At 44.1% G+C, this 19038-nt stretch overlaps 1 protein-coding gene across 1 annotated transcript in view; it reads right to left on the bottom strand.

Moving 5' to 3' along the window:
* Positions 1-16914, bottom strand: part of osr1 (odd-skipped related transcription factor 1) — a 43544-nt gene extending 26630 nt beyond the window's left edge. Inside the window, exon 1 of the mRNA XM_034159825.1 lies at positions 16798-16914. The gene's annotated coding sequence lies outside the window, so the exon portion shown is untranslated. The remainder of the gene's footprint in view (positions 1-16797) is intronic.
* Positions 16915-19038: the final 2124 nt, after the last annotated feature.

The following is a 19038-nucleotide window of genomic DNA, read 5'->3' as shown; positions in this document are numbered from 1 at the left end:
TGATTGACAGCAGCTCCAGGTCTGACTCCGCCCCCTCATCTTTGTATGTTTCAGAACACAAAGTCCACGTTTCCTGACATCAGCTCAATTAAACCGAAATTTAAAAATCATGAAAGACAGACACTGATCGCTTCAACAGCAGCAGTCATGTGACCAACATCAAGGTGACAGACAGACAGACAGACAGAGACAGACAGCCAGGCAGACAACCAGACAGGCAGAGAGACAGACACTGATCACTTTAACAGCAGCAGTCATGTGACCAAAATATAGGTAACGTGAGCTCACATTAGTGTTTCATCATAACCACGAGTGTAAAGAATTCCTCAAAACCGCCATTCCACAAATATCACAACATATAAAGTCCAGTCAGGTGGAGCGTCTGTGCCATCCAGACACGCGGTCCGTCCAGACATGCTGTCCATCCAGACACGCGGCACATCCAGACACGCTGTCCATCCAGACACGCGGCACATCGAGACACGCTGTCCATCCAGACATGCTGTCCATCCAGACACGCGGCACATCCAGACACGCTGTCCATCCAGACACGCGGCACATCGAGACACGCTGTCCATCCAGACATGCTGTCCATCCAGACACGCGGCACATCGAGACACGCTGTCCATCCAGACATGCTGTCCATCCAGACACGCGGCACATCCAGACACGCTGTCCATCCAGACACGCGGCACATCGAGACACGCTGTCCATCCAGACATGCTGTCCATCCAGACACGCGGCACATCCAGACACGCTGTCCATCGAGACACGCGGCACATCGAGACACGCTGTCCATCCAGACATGCGGCACATCCAGACACGCTGTCCATCCAGACACGCGGCACATCCAGACACGCTGTCCATCCAGACACGCTGTCCATCCAGACACGCGGCACATCCAGACACGCTGTCCATCCAGACACGCGGCACATCCAGACACGCTGTCCATCCAGACACGCTGTCCATCCAGACATGCGGCACATCCAGACACGCTGTCCATCCAGACACGCTGTCCATCCAGACACGCGGCACATCCAGACACGCTGTCCATCCAGACACGCGGCACATCCAGACACGCTGTCCATCCAGACACGCTGTCCATCCAGACACGCGGCACATCCAGACACGCGGCACATCCAGACACGCTGTCCATCCAGACATGCTGTCCATCCAGACACGCGGTCCATCCCACCTCTCCCAAGTTCTGAAGCAGCCAGGTGTAATGTTGGTGTGGCCTTGACCTTCTCCTGCTGCTCAGACACCTGAAGGCTGGATCCCAGACAAACTCATCACATCCAGTGACCTCATCATAAGACCTCCATAAAACACACAGGGCTGACTCGTGCTATCTTCAGGACAGTCCACAGTCTGGCGTGTCCAATTACTGAGTCCAAAGTACGGCACAATGGAGTCTGATTTAGTGTGTTGAATGACACACAAATTACACCAATCAGAGGTCATCTGTCATTTACTACAACAACCTGGTCTGAGCTGGAGCCTGGTCTGAGCTGGAGCCTGGTCTGAGGTGGAGCCTGGTCTGAGCTGGAGCCTGGTCTGAGGTGGAACCTGGTCTGAGGTGGAACCTGGTCTGAGCTGGAGCCTGGTCTGAGCTGGAGCCTGGTCTAAGGTGGAACCTGGTCTGAGCTGGAGCCTGGTCTGAGCTGGAGCCTGGTCTGAGCTGGCACCTTGTCTGAGCTGGAACCTGGTCTGAGGTGGAACCTGGTCTGAGCTGGAGCCTGGTCTGAGCTGGAGCCTGGTCTAAGGTGGAACCTGGTCTGAGCTGGAGCCTGGTCTGAGCTGGAGCCTGGTCTGAGCTGGCACCTTGTCTGAGCTGGAACCTGGTCTGAGGTGGAACCTGGTCTGAGCTGGAGCCTGGTCTGAAATGGGACTTGGTCTAAGGTGGAACCTGGTCTGAGGTGGAACCTGGTCTGAGGTGGAGCCTGGTCTGAGATGGCACCTGGTTTGAGGTGGAACCTGGTCTGAGGTGGAACCTGGTCTGAGCTGGAGCCTGGTCTAAAGTGGAACCTGGTCTGAGGTGGAGCCTGGTCTGAGCTGGCACCTTGTCTAAGGTGGAACCTGGTCTGAGCACGCACCTTGTCTAAGGTCGAACCTGGTCTGAGCTGGCACCTGGTTTGAGGTGGAACCTGCTCTGAGGTGGAACCTGGTCTGAGCTGGAGCCTTGTCTGAAATGGCACCTGGTCTAAGGTGGAACCTGGTCTGAGCTGGCACCTGGTTTGAGGTGGAACCCGGTCTGAGGTGGAACCTGGTCTGAGCTGGCACCTTGTCTGAGGTGGAACCTGGTCTGTACTAGGAGATCTGCCTGGTCTCCTCCAGCTCTGTCCATCAGACATGTATCTCATCAGTCACACCTTGCTGCTGCTCCTGGACCTTGCCTACACCCGTCTCATCTTGCTGCTCTGTGCCTTCAAGCCCAGGCAGGAAGACACACGTAACACTAGAGTCATTCATGTTTTCTATGTTTCCATTAGTTTTTACTTTTATTCTCAATATTGCGACAGCAGAAAAACTCTCTAACCCCACCCTGTTTTAACACTAACATGCCCACAAATAAATGATCTGAAGCACTTTTCAGTGATTTCTTGAATTCACCCTTTCACACTCACTCTCAGTGATGTCAGCGTGCTCCAGCGTGAAGGTTCATGACGTTTGGGTCTAACAAGAAACTGAACCAAGGATTCTGTCCAACTTGCAAACGTCATCTGAAACAGCTTCAGAAAACCACACACACACACACACACACACACACACACACACACACACACACACACACACACACACACACACACACACACACACACACACACACACACACACAGGACTGAAAACAATTCCATGGGTCACTGGTTCATTTCTCTGGATGATCCAGCACACAGGTACAGTACCTCAGTGTCTGAGAGCCACAATGGTGGCAAAGGAGATGCCCACATTTCACCTGGCCTAGGAGCCATCCATGTTTCACCTGGTCATGGACACATCATATTTCGTCTGGCCAAGGAAACGTCCCTGTTTCACCTGCTCATGGACACATCCATATTTCACTGGTCAAGGACATATCCATGTTTCACAAGATCAAGGACACATCCATGTTTCACCTGGCCAAGGACACGTCCATGTTTCACACAATCAAGGACACGTCCATGTTTCACACAATCAAGAACATGTCCATGTTTCACCTGGCCAAGGACACATCCATGCTTCACCTGGACACAGACACATCCATATTTCACATGGTCAAGGACATGTCCATATTTCACATGGTCAAAGACACGTCCATGTTTCACAAGATCAAGGACACATCCATGTTTCACAAGATCAAGGACACATTGTTATGTGTCGGACGCAGCTCGGAGAACCGACCAGCGTTTGAAGGACCCAGTATGAAATAAGCAGAGCACGGTACAAAGGCTAACTGAATTTAATACATAACAGTGATAATACAGAAAGGTGCGGTCTGGCGTGGTGCGCTCCCAGCAGCGCTAACGGTCCGGAGCCAGAAGCTGTTTCGGACCCAAGGACCCCGCCGACACCCCCCAGGTGGCCGCAACAACCGAGTCTGTGAAAGAAGGAACCATTATGTGAGTCCACACTCTACACACAGAACACTTAAAGGTGTACAAACAGCAAACACTTCCTGGCTTGATTGCTGATCAGCTTCCAACCTGCAGGCATGGAACATCCAGTTCACAAAACTCCACCGCAGTGGAAGCTGATACATGACTAACAAACAGCTCAATACAATAAGGTGTGAGGGACACCACATTTACTGACTGTATAACTGTTAGTCACAAAATCTAACGTACCTCAGGAAGTGTGCTGACGAGCGTGAGACCTCACCCCCTCCTCTTTCACAGACTGTGCATCAAACCTGGACGTTTCTCAGCATCCGCTGTTGATGAGATGGCTCCCGAGACGACGATCTCACCCGTCTGGTCACAAGGTCGAGTCTCTGGCAAATACACACTGTGCACTCCAGTCTTAAATGCCAACATGCTCCAATCCATCCAGATGCACCTCCGCTGTGAGTCCTGACGAGTCGCAGGTGATCAGGGTGAGGTCCTGACAGCCTCAGCAACACAGCCACTCAATGCCAAATGCACGCCACCTGGGAGGAAAACAAAAAGACAAACAAACCGGCAGCCAGGCCCCCCCAGCCATATAACACACATCCATGTTTCACCTGGCCAAGGACACGTCCATGTTTCACACAATCAAGGACACATCCATGTTTCACACAATCAAGAACATGTCCATGTTTCACCTGGCCAAGGACACATCCATGCTTCACCTGGACACAGACACATCCATATTTCACTGGTCAAGGACACATCCATGTTTCACAAGATCAAGGACACATCCATGTTTCACCTGGCCAAGGACACGTCCATGTTTCACACAATCAACAACATGTCCATATTTCACCTGGCCAAGGACACGTCCATGTTTCACACAATCAAGGACACGTCCATGTTTCACACAATCAATAACATGTCCATGTTTCACCTGGCCAAGGACACATCCATGCTTCACCTGGACACAGACACATCCATATTTCACATGGTCAAGGACATGTCCATATTTCACATGGTCAAGAACATGTCCATATTTCACATGGTCAAAGACATGTCCATGTTTCACAAGATCAAGGACACATCCATGTTTCACAAGATCAAGGACACATCCATGTTTCACCTGGCCAAGGACACATCCATGCTTCACCTGAACACAGACACATCCATATTTCACATGGTCAAGGACATGTCCATATTTCACATGGTCAAGAACATGTCCATATTTCACATGGTCAAAGACATGTCCATGTTTCACAAGATCAAGGACACATCCATGTTTCACCTGGCCAAGGACACATCCATGTTTCACCTGGCCAAGGACATGTCCATGTTTCACACAATTAAGGACACGTCCATGTTTCACACAATCAAGAACATGTCCATGTTTCACCTGGCCAAGGACACGTCCATGCTTCACCTGGACACAGACACATCCATATTTCACATGGTCAAGGACATGTCCATATTTCACAAGATCAAGGACACATCTATGTTTCACCTGGCCAAGGACATGTCCATGTTTCACACAATCAAGGACACGTCCATGTTTCACACAATCAAGAACATGTCCATGTTTCACCTGGCCAAGGACACATCCATGTTTCACAAGATCAAGGACACTTCCATGTTTCACCTGGTCAAAGACATGTCCATGTTTCACAAGATCAAGGACACATCCATGTTTCACCTGGCCAAGGACACATCCATGTTTCACCTGGCCAAGGACATGTCCATGTTTCACACAATCAAGGACACGTCCATGTTTCACACAATCACGAACATGTCCATGTTTCACCTGGCCAAGGACACGTCCATGCTTCACCTGGACACAGACACATCCATATTTCACATGGTCAAGGACATGTCCATATTTCACAAGATCAAGGACACATCTATGTTTCACCTGGCCAAGGACATGTCCATGTTTCACACAATCAAGGACACGTCCATGTTTCACACAATCAAGAACATGTCCATGTTTCACCTGGCCAAGGACACATCCATGTTTCACAAGATCAAGGACACATCCATGTTTCACAAGATCAAGGACACATCCATGTTTCACCTGGCCAAGGACATGTCCATGTTTCACACAATCAAGAACATGTCCATGTTTCACCTGGCCAAGGACACATCCATGCTTCACCTGGACACAGACACATCCATATTTTACATCAATCAATCAATCAATTTTTTTTATATAGCGCCAAATCACAACAAACAGTTGCCCCAAGGCGCTTTATATTGTAAGGCAAGGCCATACAATAATTATGTAAAACCCCAACGGTCAAAACGACCCCCTGTGAGCAAGCACTTGGCTACAGTGGGAAGGAAAAACTCCCTTTTAACAGGAAGAAACCTCCAGCAGAACCAGGCTCAGGGAGGGGCAGTCTTCTGCTGGGACTGGTTGGGGCTGAGGGAGAGAACCAGGAAAAAGACATGCTGTGGAGGGGAGCAGAGATCAATCACTAATGATTAAATGCAGAGTGGTGCATACAGAGCAAAAAGAGAAAGAAACAGTGCATCATGGGAACCCCCCAGCAGTCTACGTCTATAGCAGCATAACTAAGGGATGGTTCAGGGCCACCTGATCCAGCCCTAACTATAAGCTTTAGCAAAAAGGAAAGTTTTAAGCCTAATCTTAAAAGTAGAGAGGGTGTCTGTCTCCCTGATCTGAATTGGGAGCTGGTTCCACAGGAGAGGAGCCTGAAAGCTGAAGGCTCTGCCTCCCATTCTACTCTTACAAACCCTAGGAACTACAAGTAAGCCTGCAGTCTGAGAGCGAAGCGCTCTATTGGGGTGATATGGTACTACGAGGTCCCTAAGATAAGATGGGACCTGATTATTCAAAACCTTATAAGTAAGAAGAAGAATTTTAAATTCTATTCTAGAATTAACAGGAAGCCAATGAAGAGAGGCCAATATGGGTGAGATATGCTCTCTCCTTCTAGTCCCCGTCAGTACTCTAGCTGCAGCATTTTGAATTAACTGAAGGCTTTTTAGGGAACTTTTAGGACAACCTGATAATAATGAATTACAATAGTCCAGCCTAGAGGAAATAAATGCATGAATTAGTTTTTCAGCATCACTCTGAGACAAGACCTTTCTGATTTTAGAGATATTGCGTAAATGCAAAAAAGCAGTCCTACATATTTGTTTAATATGCGCTTTGAATGACATATCCTGATCAAAAATGACTCCAAGATTTCTCACAGTATTACTAGAGGTCAGGGTAATGCCATCCAGAGTAAGGATCTGGTTAGACACCATGTTTCTAAGATTTGTGGGGCCAAGTACAATAACTTCAGTTTTATCTGAGTTTAAAAGCAGGAAATTAGAGGTCATCCATGTCTTTATGTCTGTAAGACAATCCTGCAGTTTAGCTAATTGGTGTGTGTCCTCTGGCTTCATGGATAGATAAAGCTGGGTATCATCTGCGTAACAATGAAAATTTAAGCAATACCGTCTAATAATACTGCCTAAGGGAAGCATGTATAAAGTGAATAAAATTGGTCCTAGCACAGAACCTTGTGGAACTCCATAATTAACTTTAGTCTGTGAAGAAGATTCCCCATTTACATGAACAAATTGTAATCTATTAGACAAATATGATTCAAACCACCGCAGCGCAGTGCCTTTAATACCTATGGCATGCTCTAATCTCTGTAATAAAATTTTATGGTCAACAGTATCAAAAGCAGCACTGAGGTGTAACAGAACAAGCACAGAGATGAGTCCACTGTCCGAGGCCATAAGAAGATCATTTGTAACCTTCACTAATGCTGTTTCTGTACTATGATGAATTCTAAAACCTGACTGAAACTCTTCAAATAGACCATTCCTCTGCAGGTGATCAGTTAGCTGTTTTACAACTACCCTTTCAAGAAGTTTTGAGAGAAAAGGAAGGTTGGAGATTGGCCTATAATTAGCTAAGATAGCCGGGTCAAGTGATGGCTTTTTAAGTAATGGTTTAATTACTGCCACCTTAAAAGCCTGTGGTACATAGCCAACTAACAAAGATAGATTGATCATATTTAAGATCGAAGCATTAAATAATGGTAGGGCTTCCTTGAGCAGCCTGGTAGGAATGGGGTCTAATAAACATGTTGATGGTTTGGATGAAGTAACTAATGAAAATAACTCAGACAGAACAATCGGAGAGAAAGTGTTGTGTGTTGGGGGTGTGGCTGGATATTTTGGTGTTCTTTTCTTTTCTTTGCTCTCCAGGTGGCATGAGAACTGATTTGTCTGTGGAGAAGGTGCTGGCTGAAGAATCCTTCACCCTCATCAACATCATGTGCAGCACCTGTGAATGGTGCTGCACATGCAACCTTAAAGACTTTCAGCTGAAGCAGATAATTGGATGGCGTTCTGCATTTAAGTCATGTGTGATTCAAGCAGAACTGCCGGGAACTCGACCTTGTGATGTTCGTTTGTGAGACGCTGAGGGCCGCGCCTGGGTTTGACACATCGAGCCCGTGAAGCAAGGAAGGGTGAGGGACACATGCTGTCAGCACACATCAAAGGTGATTAAGTGTTTGACTAATTGTTGATAGTAACTTGGTATTTTGTTATGCAGTATACTTGAATTGTGATGAGGATTGTGCAGCTCGCTTCTCACTGCTGTGGCATGCGGACAAGTGGTCCTCCACCTGTTGTGAGAAGCTGCTCATTTGCATAAAGGTTGAAATACAGACCTGCATGTGTTGCTGATAGTGTGTGTCTTTTGAAGGATATTAGTTGTAACTGCTAACTTACCTCACCTCTTCTATGCTTTGCAGAGAGTCGGTTTGTCGTGTCCACCTGGGGGCTGTTTGGCGGTGGTAGTGGGTCCAGGAGCGCCGGGCTTCGATCCTTTTGGGCGCTGGAGAGCGTGCCAGCCTTCACTCCACCAGAAGGACGCTATTTTTGTTTTTACACTTTTTATGCACAGCGGGTGAAATAAATATATTGTTTTTGGAACCGCTTTTCTGGTTATTTGTAGCGCTGGGTTCCGTCTGACGCAGGTCCGCTCCTCAACCCGCGTCGACACATAACAGAAAGAGTCTAACCAAATACCGGCATCACTGAAAGCAGCCAAAGATAACGATACGTCTTTGGGATGGTTATGAGTAATTTTTTCTCTAATAGTTAAAATTTTGTTTGTGAGTTTAGGTAGCTACTCTGCACTGTGTTGGTATATGGCATTAGAGAACATAAAGAAGGAATCACATCCTTAAACCTAGTTACAGCACTTTCTGAAAGACTTCTAGTGTAATGAAACTTATTCCCCACTGCTGGGTAGTCCATCAGAGTAAATGTAAATGTTATTAAGAAATGATCAGACAGAAGGGAGTTTTCAGGGAATACTGTTAAGTCTTCTATTTCCATACCATAAGTCAGAACAAGATCTAAGATATGATTAAAGTGGTGGGTGGACTCATTTACTTTTTGAGCAAAGCCAGTAGAGTCTAATAATAGATTAAATGCAGTGTTGAGGCTGTCATTCTCAGCATCTGTGTGGATGTTAAAATCGCCCACTATAATTATCTTATCTGAGCTAAGCACTAAGTCAGACAAAAGGTCAGAAAATTCACAGAGAAACTCACAGTAACGACCAGGAGGACGATAGATAATAACAAATAAAACTGGTTTTTGGGACTTCCAATTTGGATGGACAAGACTAAGAGTCAAGCTTTCAAATGAATTAAAGCTCTGTCTGGGTTTTTGATTAATTAATAAGCTGGAATGGAAGATTGCTGCTAATCCTCCACCTCGGCCCGTGCTACGAGCATTCTGACAGTTAGTGTGACTCGGGGGTGTTGACTCATTTAAACTAACATATTCATCCTGCTGTAACCAGGTTTCTGTAAGGCAGAATAAATCAATATGTTGATCAATTATTATATCATTTACCAACAGGGACTTAGAAGAGAGAGACCTAATGTTTAATAGACCACATTTAACTGTTTTAGTCTGTGGTGCAGTTGAAGGTGCTATATTATTTTTTCTTTTGAATTTTTATGCTTAAATAGATTTTTGCTGGTTATTGGTGGTCTGGGAGCAGACACCGTCTCTACAGGGATGGGGTAATGAGGGGATGGCAGGGGGAGAGAAGCTGCAGAGAGGTGTGAAAAACTACAACTCTGCTTCCTGGTCCCAACCCTGGATAGTCCCGGTTTGGAGGATTTAAGAAAATTGGCCAGATTTCTAGAAATGAGAGCTGCTCCATCCAAAGTGGGATGGATGCCGTCTCTCCTAACAAGACCAGGTTTTCCCCAGAAGCTTTGCCAATTATCTATGAAGCCCACCTCATTTTTTGGCACCACTCAGACAGCCAGCAATTCAAGGAGAACATGCGGCTAAACATGTCACTCCCGGTCCGATTGGGGAGGGGCCCAGAGAAAACTACAGAGTCCGACATTGTTTTTGCAAAGTTACACACCGATTTAATGTTAATTTTAGTGACCTCCGATTGGCGTAACCGGGTGTCATTACTGCCGACGTGAATTACAATCTTACCAAATTTACGCTTAGCCTTAGCCAGCAGTTTCAAATTTCCTTCAATGTCGCCTGCTCTGGCCCCCGGAAGACAATTGACTATGGTTGCTGGTGTCGCTAACTTCACATTTCTCAAAACAGAGTCGCCAATAACCAGAGTTTGTTCCTCGGCGGGTGTGTCGTCGAGTGGGGAAAAACGGTTAGAAATGTGAACGAGTTGGCGGTGTACACGGGGCTTCTGTTTAGAACTACGGTTCCTCCTCACAGTCACCCAGTTGGCCTGCTTTCCCGGCTGCTCGGGATCTGCCAGAGGGTAACTAACTGCGGCTAAGCTACCTTGGTCCGCACCGACTACAGGGGCCTGGCTAGCTGTAGAATTTTCCACGGTGCGGAGCCGAGTCTCCAATTCGCCCAGCCTGGCCTCCAAAGCTATGAATAAGCTACACTTATTACAAGTACCGTTACTGCTAAAGGAGGCCGAGGAATAACTAAACATTTCACACCCAGAGCAGAAAAGTGTGGGAGAGACAGGAGAAGCCGCCATGCTAAACCGGCTAAGAGCTAGTAGCTACGCTAAGTTAGCGGATTCCTAAAAACACGCAAAGTGAATAATGTGTAAATAATTTAGAGGTGATTCAGCAGAAGGAGTGCTTTAGTTAAGGCACGTAAAGATTACACTGGGAAACAAATCGTAATCTAGATAACTAGATCAATCTAACTGCGCAGATTAAACAGCTAACAGATACAGAAAAACACCGCTGTGGTCCGGAACAGGAAGTGATACAATACCGCAGTGAGAGCCAACCACCAGTAGAGGCAAGCAAGAGCCTCTGCTGCTCTGATCATATGTCACATGACATATGATCCACCAATCATATGAAACCATATAACCATAGGAGGTCTGGACTAAACATGGTTTTAAACCAAAACATACTGCTGATAATGGAGATTAAAACACAAATCACACAACCCAACACAAGATGCTCAGTGCACACAACAGCACACACAACAGTTCACATGACAGCGCACACTGCAGTGTGTGCACGACAGCACGCAGGGTAGCACACACAAAAGCCCGCACATTAGCACACGTTATTAAGTGTTCAGTTGAAGTTAGATGGAAAAGTTTTCCACTTTCCTTAAAAAGGGAATGAAAGTTCTTTGCTTCACTGAGGAATTTGTGTGTGAAGTTCATGTCAAACCTCGAAACAGCTGCACCTTTGCCAGTGAACATATCTTCATACGCAGCAGTGGATGCTCCAGTGAGGTGGTCAGAGGAGTGAGTTCACTTCCTGTGTTCTGTTTGCCTGCTGCATGTGACCTGATCTGTGTCCCTCACTGGGCTCAAACTCACAACCAGCAGCACCACAGGCAGGTGTCTGAACCTCAACATAACACTAAAAGCCAAGGCCTCTGTCGCTAAGTCGTCTTTTCGGATTGAAAAGTGAGGTTTACTGACTGCACAGCACCACATGGTGGCCACCACTGCACACCATCCACACATAGTGGTTACTTCACCAGAAAACCTGACAGTTCTCAGTCAGGCCTGGTTAACGTGGATTGATGCTGCACGTTGTCACATCCATCACATAATGGGACCACCTTTATTCTGGATGCCAACCACTCAGGCAGACAATCGGTCCATCTCTATCTCTCAGATGTAGATCAAAAAGTGCATCCATCAGCCACACCCAAGTGAAACGTGGGCATGCCCTTAGACTTTTCCAGTTCTCCTCTACAGACAGTATCAAAAACTTGGATCTTTGTTCCATAAAGACATCAGCATCACTAAACACCTCTTCATACGTCCTTCACAGACATCTCTAGACCTCAGATGCTCTCTGTGTCTGAGATCCAGCATAGAGCTGGAGTGCAGAGAGATGAATGTCACTGCTGAGATCAGTGAATGTCTCTACAAGTTCAACACTTTCACCTCATACAGATACACTTCTGATAGCAGAGTCCAAGAACTCACCGAAAGCCTGGATCTTAGTCTGAATCCAGGACAAACACAAACCCAGACACTCTGATTCCTCACTCAGCTTCTCACAGCATCATCTGTGAAGTCAAGGTCAGTAAACAACAACAAAAGCACCTTAGTCACTTGTTTCCACAACCTGAACCAACACCCAGTCCATACAAGCACTGAACAGTGAAGGAACAAGAACACATCCCTGAGGAACACCAATTTTCACAAAGTAAACCTCAGAGTCTCTGCCTCCACTTTGTACAGTGCTCACAGTATCTATGTCAAGGCTGGTGATGATGCAGGCACCATGTGGTCATGTGGCTCACCTGTTTTCCTTCCGTGTACCACATGTGGTAGGTTCTCTGAAAAATAGAACCAACTTAAAAAGTTATTTCAATTGTTAACACCTGAATGAATTATGTTGTCTGAACTTACGTTTGTAACTTACAAACGTAAGTTCAGACAACTTAATTCATTTAGATGTAACCCACTGAAACAATTCATTTAAATTGGTTCAACTCTTTTTCCAAACCTGGAAATGTCAGACAAGAGCGGCAGGTTTGGACATGCTCGGGTCGTCCCGTCAGCACAGTGCGGTCTCTGTCACAGTCTCTGAAGTCTTCATGTGTCCCCATGTTTCCTGCTTCTGAAACATCAACCGTGCGGCCTAAATGTTAATGTGCTTCCTGATACCCGCTGACATAACGAGACAATCCGTGTTACTCACCTGTCAGTGGTCACAATCGCACATCTGATCAGTGTCCATCAACATTTAAAAAAAAGACAGAAAACAAAACAAAAGCGGTGCAAACGTCAGTGTGAGGTGCAGACTCAAGTATCCACTGACAACGTGGTGAACACGAAGTGTTTGTATTGAGACAAAGTGACAGAAAAAGAAACTGGTGCATGAAAGAAAACAATGAACACAGAGGAGGTAAAAAAAAAAAGTGGTTAGAATTCGTCATTCAAGAAGGCGAATTCGATGGAACTAAAAGTGACAGCTGGAATTAAAAGCCTGAAGTCTGAGGAACAACGGCAGCTTTGTGTCTCTGAAGACTTTTTGACAGTTTCTTCAGGTGGAGCTGAATTCTTGGGACGGACTGAGCGGGCTGAGCAGGCTGACGGACTGAGCGGGCTGACGGACTGAGCGGGCTGACGGACTGAGCAGGCTGACGGACTGAGCGGGCTGATGGACTGAGCGGGCTGACGGACTGAGCGGGCTGACGGACTGAGCAGGCTGATGGACTGAGCGGGCTGACGGACTGAGCGGGCTGACGGACTGAGCGGCCTGAGCAGCACTGTGACTTCTTGTGGCCTCTGAGCCCTGTCTCACCTTTACCTCTTTAATAAGTGCCGACCACGGCTCCCAAACCCGGCTTCAAAACCAGAACTGATCCAACACCGGTTGGGTGTAAAAACGTGATTAAACTTTGTGTGATGGACACACAGGTTTGTCTCAGAGTTTGTGTGATTACAAACAGAATGCTGATCACTGTCACATATCCACTTAGAAATGCACGCATCCTCATCTCATTCTGTCTTAACTGGAACCCAAACAGTTCCACAGGACTCATACTTCCACATGACAGAACTTCATATGAACTTCCAGGGAAGTGGATTTATTCAGAACTCCTAATTCCAAAGCAAACGTTCAAACTGCGCAGAGATGTTTAATTCCAAGGACGGACTTGGTGACATCACTGAATGTCACCAAAAACTTCTTGAAAGGGTAGTTGTAAAACAGCTAACTGATCATCTGCAGAGGAATGGTCTATTTGAAGAGTTTCAGTCAGGTTTTAGAATTCATTATAGTACAGAAACAGCATTAGTGAAGGTTACAAATGATCTTCTTATGGCCTCGGACAGTGGACTCATCTCTGTGCTTGTTCTGTTAGACCTCAGTGCTGCTTTTGATACTGTTGACCATAAAATTTTATTACAGAGATTAGAGCATGCCATAGGTATTAAAGGCACTGCGCTGCGGTGGTTTGAATCATATTTGTCTAATAGATTACAATTTGTTCATGTAAATGGGGAATCTTCTTCACAGACTAAAGTTAATTATGGAGTTCCACAAGGTTCTGTGCTAGGACCAATTTTATTACTTTATACATGCTTCCCTTAGGCAGTATTATTAGACGGTATTGCTTAAATTTTCATTGTTACGCAGATGATACCCAGCTTTATCTATCCATGAAGCCAGAGGACACACACCAATTAGCTAAACTGCAGGATTGTCTTACAGACATAAAGACATGGATGACCTCTAATTTCCTGCTTTTAAACTCAGATAAAACTGAAGTTATTGTACTTGGCCCCACAAATCTTAGAAACATGGTGTCTAACCAGATCCTTACTCTGGATGGCATTACCCTGACCTCTAGTAATACTGTGAGAAATCTTGGAGTCATTTTTGATCAGGATATGTCATTCAAAGCGCATATTAAACAAATATGTAGGACTGCTTTTTTGCATTTACGCAATATCTCTAAAATCAGAAAGGTCTTGTCTCAGAGTGATGCTGAAAAACTAATTCATGCATTTATTTCCTCTAGGCTGGACTGTTGTAATTGATTATTATCAGGTTGTCCTAAAAGTTCCCTAAAAAGCCTTCAGTTAATTCAAAATGCTGCAGCTAGAGTACTGACGGGGACTAGAAGGAGAGAGCATATCTCACCCATATTGGCCTCTCTTCATTGGCTTCCTGTTAATTCTAGAATAGAATTTAAAAGTCTTCTTCTTACTTATAAGGTTTTGAATAATCAGGTCCCATCTTATCTTAGGGACCTCGTAGTACCATATCACCCCAATAGAGCGCTTCGCTCTCAGACTGCAGGCTTACTTGTAGTTCCTAGGGTTTGTAAGAGTAGAATGGGAGGCAGAGCCTTCAGCTTTCAGGCTCCTCTCCTGTGGAACCAGCTCCCAATTCAGATCAGGGAGACAGACACCCTCTCTACTTTTAAGATTAGGCTTAAAACTTTCCTTTTTGCTAAAGCTTATAGTTAGGGCTGGATCAGGTGACCCTGAACCATCCCTTAGTTATGCTGCTATAGACGTAGACTGCTGGGGGGTTCCCATGATGCACTGTTTCTTTCTCTTTTTGCTCTGTATGCACCACTCTGCATTTAATCATTAGTGATCGATCTCTGCTCCCCTCCACAACATGTCTTTTTCCTGGTTCTCTCCCTCAGCCCCAACCAGTCCCAGCAGAAGGCTGCCCCTCCCTGAGCCTGGTTCTGCTGGAGGTTTCTTCCTGTTAAAAGGGAGTTTTTCCTTCCCACTGTAGCCAAGTGCTTGCTCACAGGGGGTCGTTTTGACCATTGGGGTTTTACATAATTATTGTATGGCCTTGCCTTACAATATAAAGCGCCTTGGGGCAACTGTTTGTTGTGATTTGGCGCTATATAAAAAAATTGATTGATTGATTGAATAAAAGCAATTCGATTAATTTTATTATATCACAACAAATCACAGTAAAGTCACCCCAAAACACTTCACATAGGTAAAGTCAGAAACCGTTTTAAAGCCAACATGTGTCCTTCCAGCAGCGTTCAAGACCTTTCATATCAAATTCAAATATATTTAATGTCCGATTTAAGCATAATTTAATATCTAATTTAAAAATGAGATGTGTTCAAATATCAATTAATGTGTAATTTATGTATGATTTAATGTCCAATTCAAAGATGATTTAATGTCTAAATTAAATATGATTTCATGTGTAATTTAAACGTGATTTAATGTCCATTTGAAACATGAGTTAATGTGTCACTTAAATGTGATTGAATGTCCAATTTAAACATGACATAATGTCTAATCTAAATATGATTTAATGTATTAATGTGTAATTTAAGTATGATTTAATTTCCAATTCAAAGATTATTTACTGTCTAAACGTGATTTTATGTGTAATTTAAACACAATTTAATTTGTATTTTAAGTATTATTTATTCTCTAAATTAAATATGATTTGATGTGTAATTTAAGCAGTATTTAATGTGCAATTTAAGCAGGATTTAATGTGTAATTCAAACATGAATTAATGTGTAATTTAAGCAGGATTTAGTGCATAATTCAAGCATGGTTTATGTGTAATTTAAAGATGATTTAATGTGTAATTCAAAATGATTTGATGTGTAATTCAAGCAGGATTTATTGTGCAATTCAAACATGTTTTGATGCATAATTTAATATGATTTAATGTGTAATTTTTAGCAGAATTTAATGTGTAATTTAAGGATTTAGTGCATATATTAAACATGATTTGATGTGTAATTTAATATGATTTCATGTGTAAGCAGGATTTAATGTGCAACTCAAACATGTGTAATTGTGTAATTCAAAAGTTTTTAATGTCTAAATTAAACATGATTTCATGTGTAATTTAAGCAGGATTTACTGGATAATTTAAACAAGATTTAATGTGTAATTTAGCAGGATGTAGTGCTTAATTTAAACAGGTATTTCCATTTTATTGACCACAAAAAAGCGTATGTAAGAATTTGTAATTTAAAAATTAATTGACATTATTTTTATCAGTGCTAGTTTATAATACAAACCCCAAAAATGTGTCTGTCAAAACCTGAGTTTAACAGAAAATGCAGCGGCTGAAATAAGAGGAAGACTTGAGGTGATTTTCTTTGCAGTAATAATAATTGTAATGTATTAAATGGTCAGTCATTTTAATTTGAAAAGTCTGACATAAAAATGAAATAATTCGTTCAGCTGCTTAAAACGTAACACGTGTTGACTCACCGAGAACGCGCTTTAAATCCCCTTCGTAGGTCGAACTAACGCCAAAGAGAAGATACGTTCCGACAGGATTCACCGGGTTCCACCGGGATCCTCTGCAGATCCGGATCGTCTGAAGCCCTGGTCCCTCCGTGGACCAAGATCCTGTGCAGTCCCAGTGTCGGCTCCGCGGCTCCCGGTCTTTATTGCGTTTTGCAGAGGCGCGTCAGAGAACCAGCCCACGGGCCAGCCCACTGAAGTTCGAGTTCAGCACGCAAACACACACACACACACACACACACTCTACAAAAATTTCAGGGCCAAATCCAGGGGCGCACATGCTCCCAATCCCCCCCACCCCGACCCCCACCTTTCATGGACCAAAAAAATAAAACACCCTGGTTCGGAACCCTCTGTTCAGCAACAAGTGACTCAGCTACTTTTAAACCCAACTCTGTCTCACAGCATTTCGTGATCACAAAGTACATTAATCTATTGGTTTGTGCTCCTGTCATGAAAAACGTTATGACAAAAGCACGAAATGCGTGGTGACACGTGGGGAGGGAGTTTAGGTTAGTGTTAGCAATAGAAAAATTAAAGTAAAAAACGTGTCACGAAAATACTCGTATAACTTATTTCCTGAGGAGAGCACAGAAAAGAGACCAGTGAGGTGTTCACTTTTATAATTCACCGACATTTCATACATTCTCTGTTACTTTGTCAACGTAACGCCACAGCATCACATTCATGATTGTACAAGTTCAAATTAATAAAAACAGGTCATAGTTTTGTTTTTTCTGTGGTGTATTTTGTGGTAAAATATGTGCAAAATTGCAGGAAATGGCACCAAAGAAAATTCCCTGATGCCCCTCAGACTGCCCTCCACCGCCTTAGTCACACCTTACTCCCTACCAAATCCACCACCCCTTTACAAAATCCTGGATCTGTTCCTGAATCTTTATCCCTGAATTCCTGGTTTGAAAAGAATCCTAGCGGATCTGATCAGATGTGATCTCCACGGCTGATTTAACGTTAAAACAACTTGCTGTATCACCTTCCATAATTTAACCAAATCCTAACTTACATGTGTTACCAAAACTAAGAAAAGATTAGTTAGTGGCCAAAAAAATGTGTTTTGAAAGTAAGTAAAGGTTGAAGAGGTAAATTCCAAACCTTATCACAGTATTTCCTGGCAGCCTACACTAATGCCACTAGAGGGCGCATTGGTGCGGTCACTGCATTTCATCTTTTCTTCACTGGAGTTTTTGCTGTATGTTGCTTTAAGGACATTTCATCACATTGTCTCACTTGGACTTCAGTGAAGGATGTTTCTCACAAAGACACCTGGAGGGAACCTCGTGTTTATCCCATTTTAATGAAGTGAGACCCTTCGGCTGCTCCTTTTTTTCACTTGTGGTCCCCACAGCAGATCTGAGGTGGATCTGCATGTTGATTTGGCACGTTTTATGCCAGATGCAATTCCACATTACATGGAGTTGTAATGACATTTCAATCAATCAGTGTCCTTTGTTTAACCAGGAAAACAAAAAAACTAACTGAGATTTAAAACCTTTTTCAAGAGTGACCTGGCCAAAAGGGCAGCACAAATCAGATTACAGCAAACACACAGAACACAAATAAAATCCAGTCTCAGCTTCACATATTACAGAAGAACAAGAGTGGAAATACACAGTGCAGCCACAAGATCCAACAGAGCTCATGTCTCTGTCTTTATAATGGTCTTAAATTTCCCCAGAGATACAAGATGTGTCAACTTCAACTCAACCTTTATTTCTACCAAAGTGCTATACAAAATATGGCCACCAAGTTACCCCAATCATAAATAAATACATTCAAAATAACAGTAAAATTGCACGAGGCAATAAAATGAATAAAAGACAAAATAAAATAAAGATTAAAATAAAGATGCAATTGGTCATTTTGGAAACGACAGAGGTAGGTTTTTAAAGAGGATTGAGCTAATATTGAAGGGGAGACTGCTCCAGAGTCTGGGGGCCGCCTCTAGTCTTTAATCTGGTTTTAGGGACCTCCAGCAACAGTTGGTCAGAAGACCTGAAGACTCTGTTTGGGGTGTAAGGAAAAAGAAACTCAGAAAGATACACTGGGGCCATTGAGGGCTCTAAATTTTTAAATTTCAAGTCCTTCTGCACATCATTCCAGGAAGACGTTCAGAAAATTTAAAGGCCTTTTTGCCCAGTTTGGTTCTGACTCTCAGGACCTGCAACTGTATGATGTCCTGAGAAA

The sequence above is a fragment of the Thalassophryne amazonica genome, chromosome 19 (assembly GCF_902500255.1).
Source record: "Thalassophryne amazonica chromosome 19, fThaAma1.1, whole genome shotgun sequence".
NCBI classification, from domain to species: Eukaryota; Metazoa; Chordata; class Actinopteri; order Batrachoidiformes; family Batrachoididae; genus Thalassophryne; species Thalassophryne amazonica.
Note: the sequence above shows the minus strand (reverse complement) of the source record. Positions and strands in the feature narration are given on the sequence as shown.